At 39.4% G+C, this 9,190-nt stretch overlaps 1 long non-coding RNA gene across 2 annotated transcripts; it reads left to right on the top strand.

Moving 5' to 3' along the window:
• Positions 1 to 462: 462 nt before the first annotated feature.
• Positions 463 to 3,209, top strand: LOC121909236. Of its 2 annotated transcripts, XR_006099397.1 has the most exons (4): positions 463 to 772; positions 1,904 to 2,105; positions 2,789 to 2,867; positions 3,121 to 3,209. It is a non-coding gene; the product is annotated as an uncharacterized LOC121909236 (long non-coding RNA). The 2 variants fall into 2 exon arrangements; XR_006099396.1 differs by having other exon boundaries at positions 463 to 2,105.
• The last annotated feature ends 5,981 nt before the right edge of the window (positions 3,210 to 9,190 follow it).

Raw genomic sequence — 9,190 nt, 5'->3', positions numbered from 1 at the left:
TTGTCGAGTAAAATATTTAGTTCGAATGACACACACAGAGAAATAGGGGTATAATTTCTGTACCTAAAGGTACATTTGTCAGAAAAGTATCCTGTAAGGTACAGCAATGGTCCTTAAGGTGATAGCTGTGGACCTTTGTTTTATTTTAAAGGTACAAAATCATTCCTGACAGAAAAGGGTACATAATTGTACAAGCTTAAACTGGTTCAAACCGGTTCATCCCCCATTGTGTTCCTAACATAGATATATAATAAGAGCTGGATAGGGCGCTGCCTCTCAGCCATGCAGCCAATATTTCTCAGTGGTCACTAATGGTATTGCAACGAAAAATCCCCCTGCGGCCCAAAAAGCATTTTTCCCATAGACCACCATTGTAAAAGAGGGCACTTCGAACTGCAAACAATGTCAATTATGAGTCTTTCTATTATGAACTTTTGATCCATGGTGGTTTTATATTTGTAAAACTTTCCTCGAGCCGAGAAAAGCGAATTAAAAATCTGTGACATCACCACAATGTAAAGTTTATTGGCCCAGCGGGAACTCGCGGGCAGGGCCAGCAGGGGAAACACTACTGCGCATATTCAGTGGGCCGCACAATGCAGAAGCAAACTCGGAAGCTAGAAACTTTTTTTGGCCATTGGTCCAATATCCAGCTAGTTTTTAGTTTTTTTTCTAGTTTTTACTGCTTTGTCAAGCGGATGATGGACTAATTAAAAAAATAATTGAAGATGGAATATAAAATTAAACAAAGAAGAGACAAGAAAATTCAGGGGTAAGTAACTGGACCTTAATGTTTTTCATGCTATTGTTAGCTAGCTAGCCAACTTTAACAAGCCTAACTCAGGATACTGTAACTTAACATTAGCTAGCTACATTTACGGCTTGTTGCTAGATAGGCTACACTCTCATTAGCTATTTCAGAATGATTTGGTATTTTAATCAAGTGACTTAAACTTTGTGACAGGATACTTTTTATTTGAGAGTGATTTTGTTCATCTAATCAAGTTGCTAACTATAGTGTAGCAGAGTTGAAATGCTTTCACTTGCCATCACCATTACTCCCCATTTTATTTTATTTTATTTTTTATGAAGTATTTTCCCCATTTCATTCAACATTCTTTGCAATTCTCCATGGGGACTTGTTTTTCTGTATTTATTAATTTTATGCATTGGTGCTCCCTCATGGAGCCCATGCAGACTTGAGTAGTGCAACCCATTCCAGCCAGCTAATCTAACGTTTGTCAGTCCATTGCCACGTGGCAATGTAATGTAACAGACTGTGTTCATGTTAGTGTTAAATTGTTATGATTGTTACTGTAAGAAACGTTCGTTTAGTTCAGACATATGGTCTGTTGAGTTTGCAGTACTGATATTCCCAGGCTGTCAGTGAACATGTTGTCAGCTTAGATGCTGTGAAGCCTGTTGTGTCATGTGAGCTACCTGTAAAAGTGACCAGTGGGAGAGAACACACCTGCAATTGGCTGAGAGTGGGGAGGGGGGGTTGTTCTTTCTTCTTTGGTGTTATGATAGGCTAAGTCTAAGCTAGTGTAGAGTTCATGGCAGGTCTTTTTGTCATTTTGGCATTGGCTACAGCCCACGGTAGCCTGTGTTGTAGTGCGCAATAAAGTTGCAGCAAAAACTGACTAACGTCTCATCGTCTGCTTATCAAGGGACGTTACAATAATTTATTCTCATGTTTTTTAATCACTTTTACTTTTTCACTTAGTGCAAGACAATATGAGGCAGATTTAATAGACATTTTATCTTTTTTGCATATACAACAACTGTACACTAGGTCTCAAATTGTTCATGCAGTTCAGTGGATATTTTTATCCAAAGCACCTTAGTGTACAATGATTGTGCGGACTTTTAGAATGTATCTGTCTCTGCCCTTTTGCCAAAGGAAATGTGTGTAGGGGAGGATTCAACGTCCGTTCAGACCCATGTGAACGTGCTACAGAGTACTTGAAGACACATCCAGAAATCTTGACTGTCAAAGATCGCATGGCACAAGCATTCTCCTGGAATTGTTGTGAAATCATGGAAGGGATGCCCGTGGAGGATGTACTCAACAAATACCCATGTACTTAAGGACACCTACTGGAGTAAGTATGGTGAAAACATCTAAAATACAATGAAATAAGTAAAAACATGAAGCTTCACTTCACTACACTTTACATTCAGACCAACTAATTGTTATTAACATTTATCTTCCAAAAGGAATTATATCATATATCAAAATTCTTAAAATTAATTTTACAGTGGAAGTTTTTTTGTGCCAATAATTGTTTCAGTGCCAATACAGCCTTTTCCAATAAAAGTGTTCCTTTTTCAGCTCAGGTTTTGTTTTCAATGGCAAAAATTAACTGCCACTGTTCTAGCCCCATAAATATTACAGGAGAGTGTTATCAATCTATGTAATAACTTTGGATATTGGGAAATTGAAGGAATGTCAATTGTTGCACACTGAAAACAAGTAAAATAAGATTTTCTAAAAGTTGAGTTAGTATAGTCTGTAAAGCCCACAGGCTTTGAGGCTTTTTATCAGCTATTCACAGTGATATACTGAATATCAATAATAATGTCTTCATGTATATTTTATAGTTTTTTCACCAAGTTGACCAAATACATCCTGTAACAAGCAGCTTCTGTCATCACTTCAGGGAAGGCTTTGTTGGTGTTTTGACAGTCACCTTGCTAATGAACCTGACAATAAATCTGTAATTACCACATTACACACTTTAAAATGTATGTGATTGTGAAAGTAGGATATTTTTCTGCATTACAGGAATCGACTTAAGGGCCAGGCTTATCCTCTTGCCATCCATCTTCAGAGAAAAGATTGAACAGTCATCACTATGCGAGAGGTAGGCATCTGTATTGTCCTACAATTCTGACTGGTAGACCTCATGTAAATACATGCAAAGAAAAATATTGCTTGGATTCAGGAATTATGCTTAATTTAGTCTTCGGCCGTATTAATATTTTGTTTGCTTGTTTTAATGAGTTAGGTATGAAAAATATAGCGTAAGTGTAAAGCCCATATGTCTTTTCACAGGAAATTTTCAATAGAACTTTGCTATAAAATACATAAATATATGAAAAATGTCTTTATCTTAGGTGCTGCAAATCATCAAAAATTTTGTCAAACTTCAGGACTGATCCCCGGGAAGTGCTTATACTGTACACAAGAGGCTCTAATATTATGGCAAGCTGTTTTAACATTTAATGAAACCACATTTGTATCTGTAATTACATTTTAGATATCCAGAATTGCATTTCTCCTAGTCAAAATTGTATTCTGACTAGTCAAAATGGTAATTAAAGATATCCACCATAGCTTTCTTACTAGTAGAAATTGTATTTCAAGATATCTACAACTTTGATTGTACTAGTCAAAAATACATTTAAGATATCTAAAAATCTTTAAAAAGTATAAGTGGCCGTTTTAACATTTAATAGCTAGACTGGATATTTACTGCAGATATCTGTAATTCAATTCTTCTTAATCAAAATGAACATTTCAGATATCCACAATGACATTCTTCCTATCCAAAATTGTCATTTCAGATATCTATGACATCATTCTTCCTAGGACAAATGATGTCGCTTTTGCCATTCATGTGTATTGGGCTTTCAATTTCAGATATCCACAATTACATTTTGGATATCCAGAGTGAACATTCTGGATATCTGCAGTACAATTCTTACCAGGGCAGCTGTGGCTCAGGAGGTAGAGCGGGTTGTCCACTAATCAGAAAATTGGCAGTTTGATTCCCGGCTCCTCCAGTCCGCATGTCGATGTGTCCTTGGGCAAGACACTTAAACCCAAATTGCTCCTGATGGCTGTGCCATCAGTGTGTGAATGTGTGTGAATGATTAGATTTCCTCTGATGGGCAGGTTGGGACCTTGCATGGTAGCCCCTGTACCCATTCAGTGTATGAATGTGTGTAAATAGGTGACTGTGATTCGTAGTGTAAAAACGCTCTGAGTGGTCAGAAGACTAGAAAGGCGCTATACAAGTACAGTCCATTTACCATTCCATTTAGGAGAAACTCCCATCTCAGATATCTACGAGTCAAAGGAATAGCGCCAAAATGCTCCTTACAGAAAATGGGAGTCCATTGCAAACTCCATTTCCAAGGATGCTGGAAACAGTCAACATACAGTCTCTCATTGGCGGAGACGCTCCTGTGCAGCGGAGCGTCCTGATGACGCAGCCATGACACTGCCCCTTTTAAAAACTGAACGTGCTCTGAAGCATACGCCTTTACCATGTCACTGAGCTAGGGGTAACTTCTGTTCCTCTGTGAGTCAGCTTGACTAAAGGGGGTACCCCACGCACGTGTTTTCCCCTCATCGAAGACTCCCCTCGCCGGACGAGACGAGACTTCGCCCGTGTTCACCTAAACACATTCCTGGATCCGAGAGAGACCGCTGCTGCAACCAGCGTCCTCAAATTCCCTTGAGAAGGAAGAAACGCTCCTCTCTTCTTCACCGAGTTGAGCTGTTCTCTTCGCCACGCCGCTGAGAGCCAGCTGCCATGATTTTCGCCGACTGTGCGAGAACGGCCACCGTCTGCATCTGAGCCAAGGACAAAGCCAGACAGAAAGACGGACCACACATACACCCTGCTCGCTTTCTGAAGCGGCCAAGTAAGAGGCATAAGTCTGGGCAGTGTTAGTTGTGTGCTCTTTTCAGCATTAATTGCTGTTGTTTAGCATTTAGCTTTTTAGCTTTATTGGTATTGTTTTGTTGTGTGAGTTGACGGACCGCCAAGTCCATTTTTCTCTGCTTTAATCTGAGGAGTATTTTAAGTTTGCTGCCTGTTTTGTTGTGTTCACCATGCTAGACTGTTTTGTGTTTGTGACTGTTTTGTGTTTGTCCCGCTCAGGACTACCGCTGTGTTTGTACCATGGTGAGTGAGAAAGTAAATTGCTTTGTTGATCAGAAACTAGACAACGTGCGTCACAGACTGCCGTCCGTACGTGTGCTCTCTGTGGACAAAGGAACCGCTTCTCTCCCTCTCACGATCACTTTCTCTCCTTCTTCTCTCTCTTTTGACTAACACATACACGCGCACACACACACATACACGCACCGACATCTTTTTGTACATCTGATGGTCAGATAATGCTTGCTTTGTCTTTTATTATCCGCCATCAGACACATGTGTTTTGCACTGAATTGGGTGAGTGCAAGACGCCAACCACCAGGCGGCGCCATCTTGCTTCTGTCTAACCAAGATCCCACCATACTTCCGCCATTCGGTTCTCGCGTGACGTGACTTCCTCCCATAGTCATGTCTGCGTCACAGACCGACAACGTCATCACGTCAGGCCCCGTCACCACCATCTTGTCGCGCGCGCGCGCACACACACACACACACACACACACACACATGCATTCCCCTGCATGTGTCCAACCCTGTACGTAGCTGTTGTGTTTTGTTTGGTAGAATTAGATTTTAGAATAGTTGTTTATTGAATGAAGTATTTGTTAACTTTGTTAATTTTGCTAAGTTTAATAAACACTGTTATATCTTTAAAGAGAAGTTCTTTTGTCATTATCGTGTGTAACATATTGTGAAAAGTGGTTGATTGAAGGAGTCAGAGCTCGAATTCAACCCTTCTTTGTTCACCCTTGAACGTTGATATCTCTCAGATATTAACATTCTAGGTGAACTCCCATTTATGAGACTACATTGTTTGGTTATTGGTCCCGGTTTCCAGGTGGTGCCCCATATTTGTTAATTCATATTAAAAATTCTATTAATTGTTATAATTAGTTAATTATCTTTGATAATTGATCATTTTTGCAAATAATCAACTGTGTTCCTCACAGATCCAACAGTTGGTGCCCAAATGATTAATTAAGGTTAACAATATATGTTCATTTTGACTAGGAAGAATTGAATTAGAGATATCTGCAATAAATATCCAGTCTAGCTATTAAATGTTAAAACAGCCACTTATACTTTTTAAAGATTTTTAGATACCTTAAATGTATTTTTGAATAGCACGATCAAAGTTGTAGATATCTCTGAAATACAATTTCTACTAGTAAGAAAGCTATGGTGGATATCTTTAATTACCATTCTGACTAGTGAGAATACAATTTTGACTAGGAGTTATGGATATCTAAAATGTAATTGTGGATAGTCAATGAGCACTTTTTATGTTAAAATGGCATCCTATCCAACAGATATCCACAATACATTTGTGGATATCTGAAATTGCATTTTTACTAGTCATAATTCCAATTGAAGATATCTGAAATTGCATTTTTCATAATACAAATTGTTTATATCCATAATGTCATTCTTACAAGGCACATTGTATTTTGTACTTTTCCAGTCTAGCTATTAAATGTAAAATTGGCCTGCCATACTAACATAACATTGACAAATCTGATTCACTTGCAATAAAAATGCCAATGAAGTAATTAATTTACTTATTGGTTAAAAGTTGTAATCTCCTCTTTTTGCATGTTTTTCTTTTGTGTAGGGGGAATGAGTGGAAAATGGTGATCACTGGAAGAGGGTTCAGTGTGGTGAAAGTAGATGGAGGAGGCGTGTGTCAGTGCACAGGCCTTGATGAAGCCTTCAGTATGTATTTTGCTTTCAACATTTTATATCCACCACACCTGAAAAACATGACTTTCTTTCAGTTCACTGCTGTTTGTAGTTGTCGTGTATCTATTGTTGTTGCTGTTGGTGTTCTGCCCCCACCCCTCCCTTCTTTCTCTCTCAACCCAACCGGTCAAAGCAGATGGCCGCCCACCTAGAGCCGGGTTCTGCATGAGGTTTCTTCCCGTTAAAAGGGAGTTTTTCCTTACCACTGTCGCCAAGTGCTTGCTCATGAGGGAATTATTGGGTCTCTGTAAATTTAAGAGTACGGTGTAGACCTGCTCTGTGTGAAAAGTGCCCTGGGATGACTTTTGTTGTGATTTGGTGCTATATAAATAAAATTGAATTGAATTGAATTTGTTACATTATGTGTGAAACCAAGTTGTGAAATGGAGTTTTAATTCACTCAGTGATTAGTGAATGGCTCCTTAGGTCCTATGCTTCAGCTTAATGTTGAAACAGACTGCTTATTGCTATGTGCTGGAACTTGTTAAGGACAAATCAGTTCTAGTAGAAAAATGCATTGATTGAAATGCACGAAAACGAATTGGTTTACATGTGAAATATTGATTTTGTTAAAAGATGTAAACTAATTGTTATTCAAATAAATTTTGGTGAATGATTGTAAATGTTTTTGTCTCTGAATTTAAGGCTATGTTTTTGCCTCATAAAGGTACAAAATGACGTCGCTCCAGCTGTACCTCATTAGGTACCAGTTCTGTACCTTTCCAATGGATACATTTTTGTACCAGGACATAAAGGTACATTTTTGTCTCTAGGGGTGCAGAAATGTTCTTTTAGAGGTACAGACAAGAAGGTACAAAAATGTACTATGTTCAAAGGTACAGTGCTTGTACCCTGCTAGGGTACAGCTGGAGCAACAAAGCATAAACATCACTGGAATCCAAACAAAAACTACACATCATAAGATCAGTCTTTATTATTTAAGTTATTATGCATCTCAAACATCTTTCAAATCCTTTTGCAGAGACTGGAACATTTAATTGGCATTAAAGGAACTGCATTAAGCTGGTTTAAGTCCTATTTATCAGGATGATATTATGATGAATCCTCCGTGAAGGCAAAAGTTAGACACGGAGTTCCACAAGGTTCTGTACTTGGACCAATTCTATTCACCTTATATATGCTTCCTTTAGGTAATATTATTAGGAAACACTCCATAAATTTTCATTGTTACACAGATGACACCCAATTATATTTATCAGTGAAGCCAGATGAACCCAATCAGTTAAACAAACTCCAAACATGCCTTAACGACATAAAGACTTGGATGACCTGCAATTTTCTACTACTAAATTCAGATAAAACTGAAGTTATTGTGCTTGGCCCTAAACACCTTAGAAACACATTATCTAATGATAAAGCTACTCTGGATGGCATTACCCTGGCCTCCAGCACCACCGTAAGGAATCTGGAAGTTATCTTTGATCAGGATATGTCCTTTAACTCCCACATAAATGAAATCTCAAGGACTGCCTTTTTTCACTTACGTAATATCACAAAAATCAGGCACATCCTGTCCCAAAAAGATGCAGAAAAACTAGTTCACACATTTGTTACTTCTAGGCTGGATTATTGCAATTCCTTATTATCAGGCTGCCCTAACAAGTCTCTAAAGACGCTCCAGCTGGTCCAGAATGCAGCTGCATGTGTGTTGACTAAAACTAGAAAAAGAGACCACATTTCTCCCATTTTAGGTTCACTACATTGGCTTCCTGTAAAATCTAGAATAGAATTTAAAATCCTTCTCCTAATTTACAAAGCCCTTAATGGTCAGGCACCATCATATCTTGAAGAGCTCATAATACCGTATTATCCCACTAGAACACTGCGCTCCCAGTATGCAGGCTTACTGGTGGTCCCTACAGTCTTTAAAAGTAGAATGGGAGGCAGAGCCTTCAGCTATCAGGCTCCTCTTCTATGGAACCATCTACCGGATTCAGTCAGGGGTGCAGACACCCTCTCTATGTTTAAGAGTAGGCTTAAAACTTTCCTTTTTGATAAAGCTTATAGTTAGGGCCGACCAGGCTCGCCTTGGATCAGCCCTTAGTTATGCTGCTATAGGCCTAGACTGCTGGGGGACTTCCCATGATGCACTGAGCTCCTCTCTCCTCCTCCTCCTCTCCATCTGTATACATTCATGTAACATCAATGCATGTCACTAACTTTGCTTCTTCCCCGGAGTTTTTTGTGCTTTCTCATCTCACAGGAAAACCTGAGTCCCGGGCCGAACCTTCGCGGTCCTTCACAGTCCTGATGGCATCCTTCCCTGGCTATTGCTGCTTGTGCTTGTTGTTGTTGTTGTGATTGTTTTTCTTCTGTCCCCCCTCCCCCTTTCCCTCTCTCTTTCTCTCTCTCAACCCAACCGGTCAAAGCAGATGGCCACCCACCAAGAGCCGGGGTCTGCTTGATGTTTCTACCCGTTAAAGGGGAGTTTTTCCTTACCGCTGTCGCCAAGTGCTTGCTCATGGGGGAATTGTTGGGTCTCTGTAAATTAAAGAGTACGGTCTTGACCTGCTCTATGTGAAAAGTGCTTTGAG

Source organism: Thunnus maccoyii, chromosome 12 (genome assembly GCF_910596095.1).
Source record: "Thunnus maccoyii chromosome 12, fThuMac1.1, whole genome shotgun sequence".
Classification (NCBI taxonomy): Eukaryota; Metazoa; Chordata; class Actinopteri; order Scombriformes; family Scombridae; genus Thunnus; species Thunnus maccoyii.
This window is presented reverse-complemented; position numbering and strand designations above follow the sequence as displayed.